The sequence below is a fragment of the Crocuta crocuta genome, unplaced genomic scaffold (genome assembly GCF_008692635.1).
Source record: "Crocuta crocuta isolate KB4526 unplaced genomic scaffold, BGI_CrCroc_1.0 scaffold59-1, whole genome shotgun sequence".
NCBI lineage: Eukaryota > Metazoa > Chordata > Mammalia > Carnivora > Hyaenidae > Crocuta > Crocuta crocuta.
Window position 1 is genome coordinate 1,829,729 of NW_027551579.1, and position 18,728 is coordinate 1,848,456.

Genomic DNA, 18,728 nt, shown 5'->3' on the forward strand with positions numbered 1-18,728 from the left:
ACCACCCCCTAAAATCATTTAAGAGTTCTTAGGGTTGGAGATAAATACTTCCCAGAAAATCCAAAAGAAGACTGTATTAGTTTCTTGTGGCTGCTGTAGCAAATTAATCCAAAGTTGGTGGCCTCAGACAAAAGAAATGTATTCTCTTACTGCCCTTGTGGCCAGAAGTCCTAAAGCAAGATTGTTGGCTGAGCCACATTTCCTCTGAAGGCTCTAGGGGAGAATTCTTCCTTGCCTCGCCCTGCTTCTGATGGCTGTGGTGTTCCTTGACATTCCTTGGCTTGTGGCTGCATTGGTTCATCTCTCCCTCTGTCTGCACACCACCTCTGTGTCTTCTCTGTCTTATTTTCTTTTTCTCTTATGATGATATTTATGATGGTGGTTAGTGCCCACCAAGATAATTTGGGCTTGTTGCCTCCTCCCAAGATCCTTAACCACACCTGCAAAGACCCTTTTTCCAATTAAGGTAACCTTCAGAGTTTCCAGGGATTTGAGATGGGTGTTTTCTGGGGAGCCGCTATTCAGTCTACGACAAGGATCTTCTGGTTTTCAGTGTGATTTTCCATTATTGAAATGTCATGTTGCCCCAGGGCATACGGTTCTTTCTGTAGCTGGGGCTCAGAGATTTCTCAAGAAGGCTCCCATGCCTTGGTGTTTGACCATCCCAGATCTTTCCAGGCAAGAAAATTCTACTCTATCCCCCTACTCAGTCTCAAAGATCCTTCTGTGGACCCTGGATGTGTTGTTGCAAGCCCAGTCTCCATCCTCCACCCAGCTTACTCCCCAAAAAGAACAGACCCCCAAACACATTAACTGTTGCCCAGCCACAGACACACAGCCTAGAGGTTGTGGGGATTACTGGGACCAGCCACGAAAGATGTGAGCTAGGAAGTGACAGCAAGGGTTGGGTTATGGGAAAACTAAATGACATAGCAATGATGTGTTGGCCTGTGGGTCCTTGAAGGTGTGGAAAACAAGCCAATGTGGAGAGTAATTACTTAGAATGGGTGGGTGGGAACAATGGAAGGAAGTTCATAATGGTTGTAGTAATCATAATAGTAATAACAACAGCACCCAGCAGGTGTGGACTGTTAATAATTACTATACACTATGCTTAGCACTTTACAGGCATGTACTTAGTTCGTCACCAAAACTTCCCATTTTACAGAAGATGGGGCACCTGGGTGGCTCAGTCAGTTAAGCCTCCAACTTCACCTCATGTCATGATCTCTTGGTCAGTGGGTTCGAGCCCTGTGTCAGGCTCTGTGCTGACAGCTCAGAGCCTGGAGCCTGTTTCAGATTCTGTGTTTCCCTCTCTCTCTGCTCCTCCCCAGCTCATACTCTGTCTCTCTCTGTCTCAAAAATAAATAAATGTTAAAAAAATTAAAAAAAAAACTTCCCATTTTACAGAAGAGACTAAGACTCAGCAAGACTGGGTAATTTACTCAAGGTCACCTAGTTGATAAGGGATAACCAGGATGGCCCCTTACATTTATGTAATTCCATAGACTGTACTTGGCTAGGTATAAAGAAAACTGCTTTCCTGAAAGCCATTGCTTTGTTTAGAACATACTGCTGAGCAATCTAAGCACTTTCCTTACTAGTCTGAGTGCCTAGGAAGCCCTGTAATGATGTGGTATAGATACAACTCATTCCCAATCCCCACCGAAGCTCTGAACTTACAGCTTTTATGTCCAGAGTTCAAGCTCCTGTGGGCAAACAATCAAATCTCCCAAATCACCAAGGAAAGGAGAAACCCACACATAAAGAGCTTCTAGAAAATGCTGCTGGCTCTGTAAGCATCCCTTTCCCTATCAGTATGAGAGTATGAAGGTCTCCTTATGGTAGAAGAAAATAATTCTGCTAAGACTAATAGTCTTAATAAAGATGTAATAAAATACAATAAAGAAATACATTTATTGGGCAATTTCTCACCAGCATCCTATGGCTGAGGTTCTGGAATATATCAGAACATTTTGTGGTATGGCCTCTGACCTGCTCCTGTAAAAGGTCATGTGACAGACCTGAGCTTTGAGCTCCTATCTTACCTCTAGTTGTTAGAAAATGCTTCTATTACAGAGTGAAGGGAGGAGTGAGCCTTCAAAAGTGGAACTCAAGGTATTTTAGTCTCTTCCTGGAAGACCTCAAGACTGACAAGGCCCTGGGTGGTCCTCTTGGCTCCAGCGTCCACTCTGACTTGATTGCCTCCTCATTGCATCCTATAACCCCCATCCTGGCCTCCTTGCTGTTCCTCTGAAACCTCAGGGGTGCTCCTGTCTTTAACTTGCCTTTTCTATTTAGAAACATTTGCCTCCAGATACCTGCATGGCTCCACTTCTTTCATCCTTTGGGTCAATGTGTGCTCCAAGGTCACCTTGTAAGAGAAGCTTTCTCTGACCACCCCATGTAAAACTGGACCTGTGAGCTGTCTCCCTCCTTGGCTCTATTTTTCCTCAGAGCGCTCCTCTCTTCTGGGCCTAGAACAGAGTCTGGCACATAGTGCTCAGTACAATCTTGTTGACTAAATAAATGAAGGATGGATAATTAACATATATTCACTCTTCATGCTAAAGTGGATCCAGGTTGTGCTGGTATTTTCTTCAGAGAAATACCAGCATGGAATCATCCTCCACTGGAGAAAACAGAGAAATGGAGCAATTACTGAGTTTTCCAGTCCCAGGGACAACTTTTACTTAAGTGACCTAGAAAATTGAGATCAGACTATATTTTGACCCAAATAGAATAAGAACTGCTTCCAATTACTTCCTCATTTTGTCAGTGACAGCCACGCCCTAGTTTGCTGAGATAAATTAGATTTTAGCCTGATGCTGTCATGGATCGCTGCCTAACTAATGATAAGTAATGAAGTTTCCAATTTATCTCTTTTAAAAATGAGTCCAACTTACCAATTCTTTAAATTTAAGACTATGATTTACATATGGAGTTCTTCAGGTACTCCAAACAGATGACTCTTTATATGTGCCAAATTCTTTCAACAAAGAGCTTTATATATAATCCTATTTATACACTATATGGTTTGTCTAAATACCAAAAGAGCTCCTGCTCTTTGCTTATTTGTTGTATATGTGATTTAAGGTCTGCTTCTTCCTTGTTTGGATGATATTTTTCTCAGTTGTATTTAAAAAGAAGACATTTGTCTCATGTCCTTCCCTGAGTCACCTCCTTAGCAGCTATTTCTTTCTACTTCATGCTCTATTCCTTTAATTCAAGACAAAAATAAAATACAATGTTCAAAAAAATTAACCGGAGAGATCTTTTAGGTTCACGGATAGGAAGACAGTATTAAGATGCCAATTCTTCCTCCTTGATTCCATGCAGTGTTAATCAGAACCCCAGCAAGTTCTTTCGTGGATATAGACAGTTTATGTTTACATGAAACAGTTTATGTGAAAAGGTAAAAGACTCAGGACAACCGACATAATCCTGAAAAAGGAGACAAAGTTGGGAGGCAAAGTGCTGGATATCAAGACATATTATAAAGCCACAGTAATTCAGACAGCATGATACTGGTGAAGGAGTAGACTATTGGACCAGTGCAACAGAATAGAGAGCCCAGTAATAGATCCACATAGATGTTTGTCAACTTATCATTGACATAGATGCAAGGGCAATACAATGGGTAAAAGATATTTCAACCAATGGCACATGACCATATGCAAAAATACATACACACACACACACAGACAACTAAAAAACAAAAGGCTACCCATAGACTGTCCAACTTCCATGTAAGTTAACTCAGAATATATCTTGGACTTGATACATAATGCAAAACAAAAAAACTCTGAGAAGAAAACATAGGAAAGAAAGACCTTGGGTTTGTTGATGAGCTTTTAGATATGCCAAAAACATGATTTGCAGAAGAAAAACATTAGTTAAGTAGGCCTTTATTCAAATTTAAAAAAAAACCAACAACAAAACTTTCCTATAAGAGATACTGTTAAGGGAATGAAAAGAGAAGACCCAGCCTGGGAGAAGATACTTGCAAAAATGACTCGTATCCAAAATATACAAAGAAATCTTAAAACTCAACAATAAGAAAACAAAGAACCCAAGTTAAAAAAAATGGACAAAATATCTGGACACCTCACCAAAGAAGACACACAGATGGCAAATAAGCATATGAAAAGCTGTTCAACATTATTCGTCATTAGGGAATTGGAAATTAAAATAAGATACTATCGCACACTTACTAAAATGGCCAAACTCCAAAAAGCTGACAATACCAAATACTGAAGTCTTTCTTAATGTGTATTTAGAATATATTGTTTCTCAGAATAATTGTGTATCCTTGCAAGAAAGGAAGCAGAGAGAATATTTGCACCACGTAACTAGCCAATAAGATTACTCAAGAATAAGAGAATTCTTACATCTCAATAGGAAAAAGAAAGCAAGCCAATATAGAAAAATGGGCAAAAACCATAAAAATATATTTTATTGAAGACAAACCACATATGGCCATTAGACACATAAAAAGATGGTGAGCCCCTGGGGTACTGCAAAGCATCTGCCCAAGTAGGCTCTATTTGATACCCAGGTGATTATAAAAATTAAGAAGTCTGACGATGCTAAGTATTAGTGATAACATGGTCATTAGGATCTCCCATATACTGCCAGTGGGAAAATAAAGAAGTGACCACTTTGTAAAATAATTTGGCATTATTGTGTCCATTTCAGTATTTGCATAGTGCTTGTGCATTAAGACACACGTGCAAGACTGTTCATGGAAGCCTTGTTGTGTACAGTAAAACAATGAAAACAACCCAATGTCCTTCAGCAAGAGAATAAATTGTGGTATATATGCACACAATGGACCATCACAGCATGGTGAAAATAGATTAGCTCCAACCACGTGAGACAACTTGGATGAGTCTTTACGCTTGATAAGTAGGAAGCAAAATCAAACAATGTACTGGTAGACAGACATATGGAAGGGGTATAACACACAAAAAAGGGAAAAGGCTAAGAATGATAAAGGCAAACCCCAAGGTGTTAATTTGCTGCAGGGAGCAAGCAGGGAAGTGGGATAGTAGATCAGCACATGCGTGCGTGCATGTCACTGGGAAAATTTTTAAGTCTCAGGTGAGGTTGGCTTGGTGGTATTTGTTATGTAATAAAGATAACTCATGAAAGCAAGAGGGGTTATGTAAGGACAAGTGATGATTATGCGTCGGGAGCCAAGGAATACACTTGGTGCAGGGCCATGCACTTAAGGTGCTAAACTAAACAAAAAGCTCATTGATAACTTGTGTGATATTAAAGACAGAATTTCCAGCTTTCTCGTGGGAATAAGAGCTGCATTTGGGGACAGCCCAGACAGAGGGGTAGGTGATAATATTCCAGGTGTAAGCCTTTCTCCTCCTCAGAGTATCTCCTCAAGCCCCAGCACCCCTCATTTGCCCATGCTCTGCCCAGTTCTCTGTTGTTGCCTCTCTGTGTCCGCGGTGGGTAGACCTGCCGGCCCATTGCCCCCGTGCCCACAGTTCACCTCATCACATATTTGTCATATTTTTATTCTATTTCTACTAAATTTGTATATGATTTTGCTTTTGCCTCCAAGGCGTATTAATTATTGTAATTTTAAGAGTGAACCACACTAAAGCAAAGTGGTAGAGGCAGAAGACGAGGAATGGAGCGTGCCAGCTGAATTGTGTTCAGTCCCATGCATCACCCCCTGCATCTCACCTTTGCACCTTTAAGAGGATAACAGGTGCTTTGGGGCACCTGGGTGACTCAGTCGGTTAAGCGCCCCACATCCGCTCAGGTCATGATCTTACGATTCATGTGTTCTGATCCCTCATCGGGCTCTGTGTTGACAACTCAGAGCCTGGAGCCTGCTTCAGGTTCTGTGTCTCCCTCTCTCTGCCCCTCCCCCAGCTTGTGCTTGTGCGTGCTCTTTCTCAAAAATACAAAACATTTTTAAAATTTTTTTAATGTTTTATTTATTTCTAGGAGAGAGAGAGAGAGACAGCGTGAGCAGGGGAGGGTCAGAGAGAGAGGGCGTCACAGACTCTGAAACAGGCTCCAGGCTCTGAGCTGGCAGTCAGCACAGGGCCCGATGCGGGGCTCAAACCCACGAATGGCGAGATCATGACCTAAGCGAAAGTCGGACGCCTAACCGACTAAGCCACCCAGGCGCCCCAACATTTTTTTAAATAAAAAAATGGTTTTAGTAGCAAATTGCACAAAATGAGGAGTCTGGAGATGGGCATTTCCAGATGGTGTCCATGCATTGATTCAACCAAGTGAGGACTCTGGATCAGCACCTGAGTTGCTCTTGGCTTTCCCTTGCTGGGTGCCAGAGGGCAGCAGTAGTGCCCAGTGCCATTGCCTCACATGGCAACATCAAGCAGAAAGAAGGAGGGCTTCTCCTCACATGGCTTCCTCTTCATGTCAGGGGGGACTGTCTTTCCCACCAGATCAGCCACCCCTCACTACACCGTGTTCCTACAGGTGTCATGATTCTGAATCAGATCACATGTTTACCTCAAAGTAGCAAAGAGGGGATGGGGTTTCCATGATTCCTGTCATTCAGTCATGATCCACTCCTTGCGCGAAGCAGAGAGCCACCTGCCACCTGAACACAGCGGGGCTTCAGCGAGGCAGGACAGAGTAGAACGTGGCTGTCAAGAAAGTAAACGAGGGTGCCTGTCCCCCATCGGTCTCTTGTGTACTTCCGAGTTGGCACTACAGGGGTAACAACAGTGCTCTACATCCTCTAATGCTTCACAGTTCTAGAGTGTTCACATACATTGTTTCACTGATGCACACCACAAGCGGGACACATAGGAGAGCTGTTCTTCTCTTTCACAGAGAGGAGGACTGCAGATCGTAGGTGGTGAGTGATTCACCCATGATCTTGCAGCTTCTGGAAATAGAACAAGAGTTTCCTACACTAGCATCCAGTGTCTTCCACTATCCTCTCAATGGGCACATGGCAGCGTAGCTCGCAACCCATGGATATGGCTGGACTGTAGGTTCCCTATGAATTTCTTCTAAGAGCCGATGCCCCACTTATGCCCAACAGATGCCGTGTGACAGCTGCTGGTTTGGGCACAGGCAGCTGCTGAGAAGGAGTGGGTGGGGAAACAATATTTTTACGCAGACACATCTTGTGCAAAGTAAGCAATGCCAGAGCAGAGGATGAGGTCCCACAATGGAGGAGCAGATGTGTGAAGGCTGCGTTCAGCCCACGTGGTAGCCAGGAGCTCCAAAAGGCGTTACTGCAGTTGAACTTGCTGTCAGCATCGACTCCTAGATGGGATCCCGCACCTAGCCTCCTTTTAGTGACTTACACCCAGAAAGATAGAGGTGATGGCTATCGGGAAGCACTTGGGAACATGCACAGAGGACAAGAAAAGCATCTGGTTACTCTTTGAAGCCAAGGACCAAAGGTCATGAGATCCTACAGGTGCTGCTAGCTCCGCCCGTAGGAGTCAGCCAGAAGCTTCTCCCACAACGCGTGCTCAGCCATTGCAGGGGACTGTCTGCCCTGGAAGAGTAATTTGGAAATACATATCAAGAGGTATAAGAACGTTAAGACCATTTAAACCATGGATAGCCCTCATGAGACATCATATTAAGAAAATAGCTAAAGGGGAGGAAAGTGGAGGCTGTTATTTCATGACACATATTTTGTGATACATATACTTTTTCTGTATATGTTGGAGAAAAGTTGGAAGCAAACATTCAAAGCAGGAAATAACCATATGATCTACTCAACGGTATCCAGGCAGCTGTTAAAAAGTATAATTGTAGAATTTAGATTTATTCAAGAAAAATATTTATTGAATGCCTGCAGTATGCCAGACACTGAAATAGTGAACCAAGCACACCGGGTCCCTTCTTCTGCTGGCTTCGACTGTGGTGTGTGTGGCACAGCAGAAAAAGAACTGAAGGTTCAGAATTCAGGGAAAAAATACAGAAAAGAAAGATCGTAAGCACAACATGGTCCTTTCTATGCAATGTATGTTCCAAGTCCTGAACAAGGACTAGCTAGGAGGAAACAAGGGAAAAAATACATGACTGATAGAATGATGTGATTATGAACAAGTTATTTCCTCTGTTGTGCTTTTAAGTCAGCACTACCACAAAAATCTAAACGGGAACACAAATTATCTGATATTTTTAGCATTCACTCCAGTGTTTCAAAAGAAATGTGTTTATCCAATTGTGTAGAAGTCAAAGAAAAACTATAATAAAAACATATTTGAGGGAGGAAGGAAGGAAAGAAAAAGGAGAAGAGGAAGGAGGAGATGGAGGGGAAGGGAGAAGAATAGAGGCAATGTTTGTGTTTGTGTCTGGTTTGAAAAAGGCCCTCTTTTGTTCATACTTATCTCCAGACCATTGAGAATCAGGTGAAAGACCTAAATTTCCCTTCTGACTTAAATTCTGATTTGCTCAGGCAAATCAGAACCTTTGCACTGTCACCACCATAACGGACTAGTGAAATCCAGTAAAGGCATGTTCTCTGAACAACTGCAAAACCAGCAAGCATTTGATGGCCACCTGTAGCCAGCTTTGGTTATAACCTTGAAACTGCAAATCTAAATATAAATATGGAAACTGTGTTTGCATGAATGTTGCCTACGTCCCAGCCACCCAGCCCTCGAGACACAGATGGCTTCAGGGAGACTTTGCTGTTGGTATTGGATGGCTGTAATGTGTTTCTTTAAAGTATCTCCCCCTCCTCCCCTTGTTTTCTAGATCCAGCAATCATCTGTTTCAGGTTTCAGGCATTTGGGGTCATGAAAGAATCCACAGCACTATGGGTAAAGAAATCTTTTCTGGCTGCTCTGTTTCTACCATCTGCTCCTTCTGTTCTGGCTACTTGGAATTCCACCTGCTGCTTCGCTTCCTGTGTCATTTGTCTTCAGGTCCTGCCCCAAGCCCTTCCGTGCCATTGCCCTGCACTGCAGGACAGATGCTGTCTCAGAGCAGGCTGCAGTTTTGCGAGCTGCAAGATGGTCCTTGCAGGTGTCTGGTGCATGAATTTTCAGCTTGCCAAATGCTTTGAGATAGGAAGCTAAAAATACACACGTGCGTGTGTGTGTGTGTGATTCTTCTTTGTGATTATGAGCAGCAAGGAAAACGTGACAAGGGGATATAGGCTGCAGATGGCTGCATCATCGTCACCACCATCATCATCACCATCATCATCATCACCACCATCATCACCATTGTCACCACCATCATCACCATCATCATCACCACCATCATCATCACCATCATCATCACCGTCATCATCACCATCATCATTATCATCATCATCATCATCATCATCATCATCGTCATCATCACCATCGTCATCATCATCACCATCGTCATCATCACCATCGTCATCATCATCACCATCGTCATCATCACCATCATCATCATCATTACCATCATCACCATCATCATCATCATCACCATCGTCATCATCATCATCATTACCATCATAACCATCATCATCAAATAATATTTAGTAAGCTTCTTCTGTATGACTGGTATTAAAGGTAAGTCATTGTTGGGTAAATGCTGTCATTCACTGGCATCCCAGTTGACATACTGCAACAAGAATCATAGCCAGAAAGAAAGGAAGGGAATCTTCTACTAGATTTACCAAATCAATAACAAATGAACAAGTGTCTGCTTTCACAGCTGGGAGACCACTACCAAATAGGCTGAGATTTCCCACAGGAGAGGCTAAGGAGCAGATTTTCCTGGGCCTTGTGTTTCAACTGCTTCCTCTCTCATTTCTTAAAGAGCATTGGAGTTTGTTTTGCAAAGGTGAGTGATATTTTTGGCAGAGACACAATGTCAGTAAAGGAGGCAGGGATCCTTAGTTATGGAATTGGCTCTTCCACCAAAAGAATTTCCTTGGGAAAATTAATTAAATTAAAATTTCCTCATCTAAAAATTGAGAGGGTTGGACTGGATGGTGTCCTGACTGTTTTAACCCTGACATGCCATGCCAATTTATGGAATTCCAGAGAGCCTTTTGGTCTGACTCTGGCTTTCAGGCTGAAATATTCATGCATGGTGCTCTATTCTATAGTGGAATGTCATACTGTGAGACTCTGGCTTTGTTCTTATGGGAAGTCAAGAGCAGTGAATTGTATTAAGTAGTCCCACACTAAGCTTTCTCAGTGTTTGATCACAGAGAGGACTCTGGATCCTACTAGCCCTCTTTGTAAAGAACTGTTCCTTCAGAATTGCTGCAGATCTCATAATTTTCAGTAGCCTGTTAGTAGTTAGGATTTCTGTGGGAACATGTTATACCATCACACCCCTTTCTGTCCACGGAGTGCTTCCATCCTGTGGCTTTCTGATGCTTTTTTCCCAGAAGCAGACATATCTCAAACATCTGCCCTTGGCCTTCTCTCCTTTCTTCATCGTCTCTGTAAGTGAGATTGTCCACTTCTACAACTTCAGCTGCTATTTTTGTGTATTTCTTCTCCAGAACCCATCTGTACCCCTGATTGCTTTCTGGAATTCTCAGTGTCTAATTGCCTGTTGTTTCACCCAGATGTCCTGCTCATGCATTGAGTTCAACATATTCAAAATGGATCTCATCAAGTCCTCAAGTTGGTCCTGTTCCTAACCAGTATTCCCCAGGTATTGTGTCCAGATTCCAAAGGCATCCATCAATTACCCTTGACACCTACCTTCCCCTCAGGCCCCACATCCAATTTGGCCTCTCCAGTGTCTTGACAAGCCTCTAACCTTCTGGGCTTTCTACATACTCACTTAGCTGTATATATGCAGCTCCATCCTTCTTTTCCCATAGATGGAAAGACTTATTCCTGCTGTGACTGGTTTCTGTAAAGCTGCTCTAGATTCTCTCCCATCGCCTTCTTCAGGGACTCCAACACTTCTTCCATCTCTTTTCTTCTGTCATTAAACGTTGCCTCTCTGTCAGTGCTGTCACATCCTTCAAGTTTATGGAGAAAGAGTTGTCTAGACTGCCTTTATCAACATCTTCCTCCTGTTAATTTCTTGAGATATAATTCACACACCATAAAATTCACCTGTTTAAAGTACATCATTCAGTGGCTTTTAGCACATTCACAAGGTTGTGCACCCATCACCCTGTCTAATTTCAGAACATTTTCTTCAACTCAACAAGGAACCATGAACCCTTCAGCAGTTACTACCTTCTTTCCTTTTCCCAGCTTTTGGCAAACACTCATCTACTTTCTGTCTCTAGGGATTTGCCCATTCTGGACATTTAATATAAATGCATCGATACAATATATGGCCCTCATGAGTGGCTTCTTTTACTTAACATAATGTCATCAAGGTTCATCTGTGTTGAAGCATGTATTGGGACTTCATTTCTATTTTATAGGTGAATAATATTCCATTGCACAGATACACCTCATTGTGCTTATCCATCTGTTCATTGATGGACAGTTGGGTTGTTTCCATCTTTTGAATATTCTGAATAATGCTGCTATGAATATTTGTCTAAACATTTGTTTTTAATTCTCTTGGATATATACCTAGGATAGGAGTAGAATTGCTGAGTTTATGTTCAGCTTTTTGAGAAACTTCAAACTGTTTACCAAACTGGCTGTATCATTTTACATTCTTACCATCAACCATGAGGGTTCTGATTTCTCCACATTCTGCCAACACGTGTTAATGTCTTTTTAGTTCTAGCCATTCTGGTGGGTGTGCACTGATATCGTATTGGGGCTTTGATTTGCTTTTCCCTAATGACTAATGATGCTGAGTATGTTTTCATGTGATTATTGGCTTTTAAAATATCTTCTTTGGGGTAATGTCTAATCAAATTGTCCCTTTTTTCCATTAACTATTTTTTAAGTATAATGTTTGTCTTATTTTTTGTTGGTTTTCCTTTTTTCATTGAGATGTAATTGACATTTAACGTTATATTAACTTCAAATGTACAATGTGATGATTTTGTTATTTGTATATATAATGAAATGATCACCACACTAAATTTAGTTAGCTCCATCACCACACATAGTTACATTTTTTCTTATGATGTGAACTTTTAAGATCTACTGTCCTAGCAACTTTCATATATATAGCATATTATTAACTATAGTCACCATGTAGTATGTTACATACCCAGTATTTACACCTGCTTTATTCTGGATCATTTTTAAAAATAGAAATTCAGGTGTAATGATTTTTCTTCCTCTTCCTCTTCTGTGTCCAATAAACCCATAAAAAATTCTTCATACCTGATATTATGGTTTCCGTTTCTGGCATTTCTATTTAACTTTTTAAAAATAGTTTCTGTCTCTCTGCTGAAATTAAGTTTATGCATTGGTCCATCTTTTTTTTTTTTATTATATCCTTTAACATTTAAATCATAGTTATTTTAAAGTCCCAAGAGTTACAACATCTGGGTCATCTCTGAATCTGATTCTCTTTATTACTTTGTCTCTTGACCATGGGTTGTGTTTTCTTCGCTTTTCTCAGTGTCTTGTAATCTGTACTGAATGATGGGCATCATTTATAGAACACTAGAGACTTAGGTAAGCAGTATTTACATCTGGAAATAGAAACTCTGCTTCATTTGTTGGTGTGTGTGTGTGCTTGTGTGTGTGTGTTTGTGTGTGTGTGTGTGTGTGTGTGTGTGGTGGGACTGTGTCAGTCTACTTGAGCAAGCTTTGAGTGTTCTTGCTGTTTGTTACCCTCAGTGTACCATGGCTCCATATTCCTTCGGGGTTGTGTGGCCAGATGGTGTTCCTCATTCCACTTTCAGCTTTCAGCTATCTTTGCACATCTAAGCAGACAGGGATTCTCTCTCCACACTCATTCCTCTTCTCTATTGGTAAAATAAAACAGGGTATCAAATAGAGAGACTTGGGGTGGAAATGGCAGGACCCTTTCATAATGGGTCTAAGATGTCTTTTCTGAGGTGGTTAATTCACTCTCAATTTGGGAGTGCGCAAAGTAATCAGGGTCCTCACTTAGAGTTCAGAGGCAAATGGATAATTCAGAGAAGGGTTTGAAGGTCCAGAGGAATGTTTTGCCCACAGACCACAATTCCCCAAGGCCTAGTGGTGAGGGGTGGGGGTTGGGTAGGTGAGAAGGGCAGAAAGCCAGCTGTGCAGTGAGTCGGGCGATGCTGAACAGGAGGTTTGAGCTCCTACTGGTGGCTGAGGAGAGCAGAGAGGAAGGGTCCAATGGGGTAGTTCTGCTGACATTTTTAATGGAAGGTGAGGCAGACATCCATATTAGAGCCCAGTGTATTTGACCATTCTAAGACTTCTGGCCACAGGTATCTCTTACAGGAGGAGCAAGCTCCCCAGAGCAGACAGGTGTTCAGGGGCTACCAGCCTCCACTGCAGTCCTCATTTGGGGACTTTCGGGGAGGGAGATGTCCCAGGAGCAAGGATGTGGGGCTGTATCAGCTTCCTTGAGGTGCTCTCACGAATGTGCATGGGAACAAAGTGGGGAGGGGTGGGTACCCATTATTCAGTATGATTGATGATAAGGCCTTTGGTAGGCAGAGGTTTGGGGAAGAATATTCTAAAAATCCCAGATGCTGAGAAAACATCTGTGACCCTTTGGTGTCCTTCTCTCCTCTGTGACTGTCTTTCTGGCCCAGTCACTCTAGTTAAATGATCTCTTGCCCAATGTCCTTGAATGGAGACACAGAGGGCTGTCCATGTCAGGAGCACCTGGCCAGCCTCTTCTGTGGACGTCACCCTGCTCTGTGTCCTTTGTCACTCCTCCCCTCCCCTGCCCCTTGCTGACAGGACTGTACTCACGAGTTCTGGCAAAGCTGACAGAGAGAATCACTTTGTGTCATGCCGCTGTTGAGACGGCTCCTATACAGGGTGGCCTTTTGTCTCCTTCTTGGCTGTGACCCTTTTGATAGGTCAGTGTCCTCATTTCCCTCACGAATCTGAGGGTCACTGATGTTTTGTATCTCTCAGTGACTTCACATCCCACCAGAAGGGAAATAGGGTCAGGCACGCTATGTTTGCTGTGATGTTGGGGTTGCCCTTTTACCTCCAGACCACTTTGTAGAAGGATGGACTTTTCTCCAAACCTGCAGCTGGGGAAGAAAAAGAGGAAAACACTACCAGTTAAATAAAAAGCCTCAAAAAGCTCCATAAATTCAACACCAAGAGTGAACCTTGATGTAAACTATGGGTTCTGGGCAATAATGATGCATCAGCATAGGTTTGCTGATGGTGACACACGTGCCACTCTGGTGGGGGCCATTTATAACAGGGGAGGCTGTGCGTGTGTGGGGGTGGGGGTGTATAGGAACTCTCTGTGCCTTCCTCTCTCTTTTTTTGTGAACCCAAACTGCTCTCAAAAATTAAAGTCTTAAAAAAAATAAAGCATTGTAGATTCCCAAAGCATGATTTTAAAAAAATGGCTTAAATTATAGAACTAAGTAGGGTTACTGGACTCTACCTAGAAAACTCCACTGGCTCTGTAGAGCTTTGTTTTCATTACCTCATTTGCAAGCCAGTTAGGCTGGGCCGGGCCCTGGATGTGCCTTGCTGCCCAGAATGCACAGGGACTGTTGGTTTAGCACAGGCTGAGGCTCACTGGCTGTGGTTTCCCCTCCAGCCTCCCCAGTCACTGTGTAGGCGTCCAGTTCTTAAGATCTCTGCCGTTACTCCAAAGACCTAGAGGAAACCAGAGGGCCCCGGGGTCCAGGCAGGGTCAAGGCAGTGGGTGAGTCTGGGTAGCTCCCTTCTCTCCATTCCCACCTGGGGGTTCCTTTTGAGAGCAAGGAAGTTGGGGTTTCTCTGCAACATGTCACCCTTGGCCTATGTCCCCATTACTTTGTGAGGCCAGTGGGATTCCTGATTATGACTTGTGTCGGCAAAGCCTATTCAGAGAGACGAGTCTGAACCAAGACCCTGGTTACCAACTTGCTACGTTAGTGGCTAAATCACTGGAATTCTGGGCATCCGTTTTCCTCTCTGAATGGTGGGGGGGGACATTCAGAGCCTTACAGCTCCAAATATTCTGTGGTTCTAATGGTTCTCTGGCTGTCCATGGGTGATGCACATTTCTTTTTTGCCCTTTACTGGCAGGAGCTGAGGCTTTTATTGATTTGGTTTGATCTGAGGAGAAAGGAACCCCAGGCACTCATATTCTCCTCATTAATTTTTCATGTTCCATGGGCAGCTGTTACTCCTCCCACCAGAAAAGGCTGAGCAGTGGACTGTCAGTTGCTTTTGGGTGTCAGCTATAAGCTGAGCTCCCTCACCTAATGGCCACTGAGTCCCAGTGGGCGTCTGGAAGTGGGGGGACAGCACCATCCCTTCTGTCTTCTCGGAGGTAGTGTGGCTGAGAGGAACTGGGAAAGGAGAACAGAGAGACAGGGAGAGGAACGCGGGGTGGGGGTGGGAGAGAAAGAGCAGAGGGGGGTGGTTTGAATAATTGGATTGCAGTTGCCCCCCATGATGAAGCCACACCTGCCCTCCTTGGGCCCAGAGGATGGTGGTCATTTCCCAGCCAACAGTTGCTGGAGCCCAGGGTGGCCCAGTGGCTTTCTCCAAGTAAGAAATGGCACCATTGTAACCTGAATTCCTACTGGTTCCTTCCCTGAAGCAGGACTGGCTTCTCTCACCAGAGTACATTTTGACCTTTCCAAATCATCACTGAAGATAGTACTGTGTGTGACCATTTGCTACTGGAGGACTGTTTTTCTCTTATCAGGAAAGTTCTGTGAGTCATGTTCCACAGGGCTCTGGAGACCTGGTTGGCCTGGGGCACACCGACATGGGTGACCACAGCGCCCTCTTCACACTTTGTTCAAGTGGACATCGCAGTGTTGGGAATTGCTTGTATTGAATTTCTCTCCTCTGGATTTTGAATGCTCCAAAGAGAGGTCTTCCTTACAGGTCTGGTTCCCGGGATCTCATCCTGAGCCAGGCACACAGGAAGTGCCCATCAAATAGTTGTCCAGTGGGTGGGAAATAAATATGAGACCAGCTTGTATCTTCCCCTGGAGGGCCTGAGCTCTGGCATTTAGACTGAGCAGTGACAGTGTATGGAAGTGGATTCCGTAGACAGTGACATCTGAGCACAGGAAATAAAGGGGGTCAGCCAAATTCAAGCCTTTCAGTGTATTAAATACCCTGGCTTCATTTCCAGGCTTTTTGATGTAGCTAGGAAAATACACACTGAAATTCAAAATGATCTCCTTAGAGATGATCTAGGGCAGTTCCCTCGTTTTCTGAAACAAGAAGGTTCTGAGAGAATATGTATCAAGTTCCTCATTGGTAAATGCCTCTACTAACTGCCTAGTAGAAATTCTGCTTTGCGGTCCTATACTATCTTGACCATATTATCCTGACTCCTGTTTATTCACTTCTTCTAAGAATAGAAACCATATGAAATTTAAAGAAGAGAAATTGGAAAACTAGTGTAGGAAATGAATAGTAAGGAGAGTATTTAGGTGGCTTGCTTCAGAATGTGGGTACTCGTCTTTGTCTCATTCACTGGCTATCCACGAAGGACTTGTAGATGTGTTTTCCGGATAGGACAAAGGAGTCATAGGTCTATATTCTCGTATCTCCTCCTTTCTATCTCTTACGCTTAAGGTTTCCTGGGGGAGCTTTTGTCAGTTTGCTTTGTTAAGTCTGCTATGTCTATTTTGAAACTTGGGAAGTAAGCTAATCCTATCTCTCTTTTCTCTACTCTTACCCAGCCTGTGTCTCTGTTCCCGGGTGAAGGCTGGCTCTTGAGCTACATTCTTGGTGGCCTTCCCTTCTTTCTCTGTCACCAGTGAGGACACCGAAGAGGAAGAGGAAGAGAGCAAAGATAGGGAGGAGGAAAAAGAAGAGAAAGACAAGAAAACCAAGCACCATCCATGTCAGCAAATGAGGAGGCTGGGCGGCCATTGGCATTGTGGTGAACGTGGGCAGGTACCTCTGGTGGTGTGCAGTGATGGCCGCACTGTGGGCCCTGAGGTTGATAATCCTGGAACAAAGGACATTCTTTCCCAATAAAGGACAGTGGCCTACCTTCTACAGATACCCACCGACTTGCCCTCCTTTTCCTCCTTCTGTGAAGGACTGCAGAAACTTCCTCATGGCCCTGTGTCTGAGGACAGCACCTTCAAAGGAACCGCTGAACTTCAGAATCCAGGATAAGCTGGATTGACAGATAAGCTCTCCCTGGGGTTTGGGGATCTGACTCCGTCATGATTACTCAGGCCAGGATTAAAGCTGATACTTACTGAATCCTTTCCCTTCTTATTGAAAACATTTTTTTAAATGTTTTATTTATTTCTGAGAGGGAGAGAGAGCATGAGCAGGGGAGGGTTAGAGAGAGAGGAAAACACAGAATCTGAAACAGGCTCCAGGCTCTGAGCTGGCTGTCAGCAGGGAGCCTGACGTGGGGTTTGAGCCCACGAACCGTGAGATCATGACTTGAGCCAAAGTTGGACGCTTAACCAACTGAGCCACCCAGGCACCCCAGTCCTTTCCCTTAACCCTTTAAGCCACACGACATCCCCACTTCACAAACAAGGAAACCGAGGCAAAGGCCACACAGCTGGGAAATCTGATCATAGTCATTTGCTAGGGCGCAGGCGGGGCCACTCAAGGTAAGGGGGTTAGTCCTAGTGGCTGCTCTCTGGTGGACCCCAAACCCCATCCTCTCCCTGATCGGCTAGCACTGGCTGGCTCACTAGTGCGGGTGATGCTTCCCTCTCAAAGCCTTGCTCTTTCCTCCAGCCACATGGTTTCAGTAACCCGGGGATATGGATAGGAGGTTGGAGCCGAGTCCTTCAGGAAGGGAATGAGCCTCCTTCACCCCACATAGCAATTGTGCGGTGTTGGTATTGATCTTTTGATGCTATCACCTCAGAATGCCTGGGCCTAGATCTCCTGGTGAGGCCCCTGTGGACATTCCCTCACCGGAGCAGGCGCTGGGGCTGGCCAGCTCTCTCGTTCTTACTCTGGCTGCAGGATGCATTTTAGCCAAAACTGTCAGGGAACTTTGAGGAACAAGATTTATGACTCACAGATCCTGCCGAGGACACAGCATACCCGAGTGCCACACAGCAAAGCAGAGACAGAAGATGGGCCTGAGGTTCTGAGGGTACGATGTCTAGGGTTTCATAGGTTCTCTTTCTTGTCTCATTTAAGGCCTAAGAGTGGGCATGAAGGCACCGGTGGGAGAAATGGGGCCACTCAAACTGTCAGTACGTATCTTCCCCAGGGTTGTCTGAAAGAGGGGACTTTAGGGGTCGGGATGGCCTCATTCCTTATCTGGCAGTCTGGCCAGTAGCTGCATCTTACAGCTGGCCATGTGTTTATTGGAGATGGATGTCTTTGCTGTGGCTATCTTGGCAATCAAAGGCTTCACATCAGGCACATCCATTACACTCAGAAAGTTTAATGTCACATGTCTACACTGCATACATTTTTTGCAGTTATTTTTGATCAAATATTGTATTCACAAGACACTCAACACACTGGTCATGTGTATGGTGGCTTTTTGCTGATGGAGAAAGCAGGAGCCTGAGAGGCAGGGGAGGTGAGGGCTGTGCGGTCTCCTGCTTGCCTGTCTCTGGTGCTTTCTGTCCCAGGGACAGACTGAACTCCAGAGGGACACCTCCCACCTGCCTCCAGCCAGAACGGCAAAGAGGAGCCCCCTGCCCACCACAGACCGAGGCAGAAATCCATTTTTTAGGCCAACTGGATGACTGGTCTTAGCTTCTACTTTTATTTATGTATTTATGTATTTATTTATTTATTTAT

The 18,728-nt window shown here is 44.0% G+C and overlaps 2 long non-coding RNA genes across 2 annotated transcripts in view; both read left to right on the forward strand.

The window, feature by feature from the left end:
• Positions 1 to 9,177, forward strand: part of LOC144221263 (uncharacterized) — a 14,305-nt gene extending 5,128 nt beyond the window's left edge. Inside the window, exon 2 of the long non-coding RNA XR_013332006.1 lies at positions 8,728 to 9,177. This is a non-coding gene — a long non-coding RNA (uncharacterized LOC144221263). The remainder of the gene's footprint in view (positions 1 to 8,727) is intronic.
• A 169-nt stretch (positions 9,178 to 9,346) lies between these two features.
• LOC144221262 (uncharacterized) lies at positions 9,347 to 17,204 on the forward strand. The gene is made up of 2 exons (XR_013332005.1): positions 9,347 to 9,518; positions 16,670 to 17,204. It is a non-coding gene; the product is annotated as an uncharacterized LOC144221262 (long non-coding RNA).
• Positions 17,205 to 18,728: the final 1,524 nt, after the last annotated feature.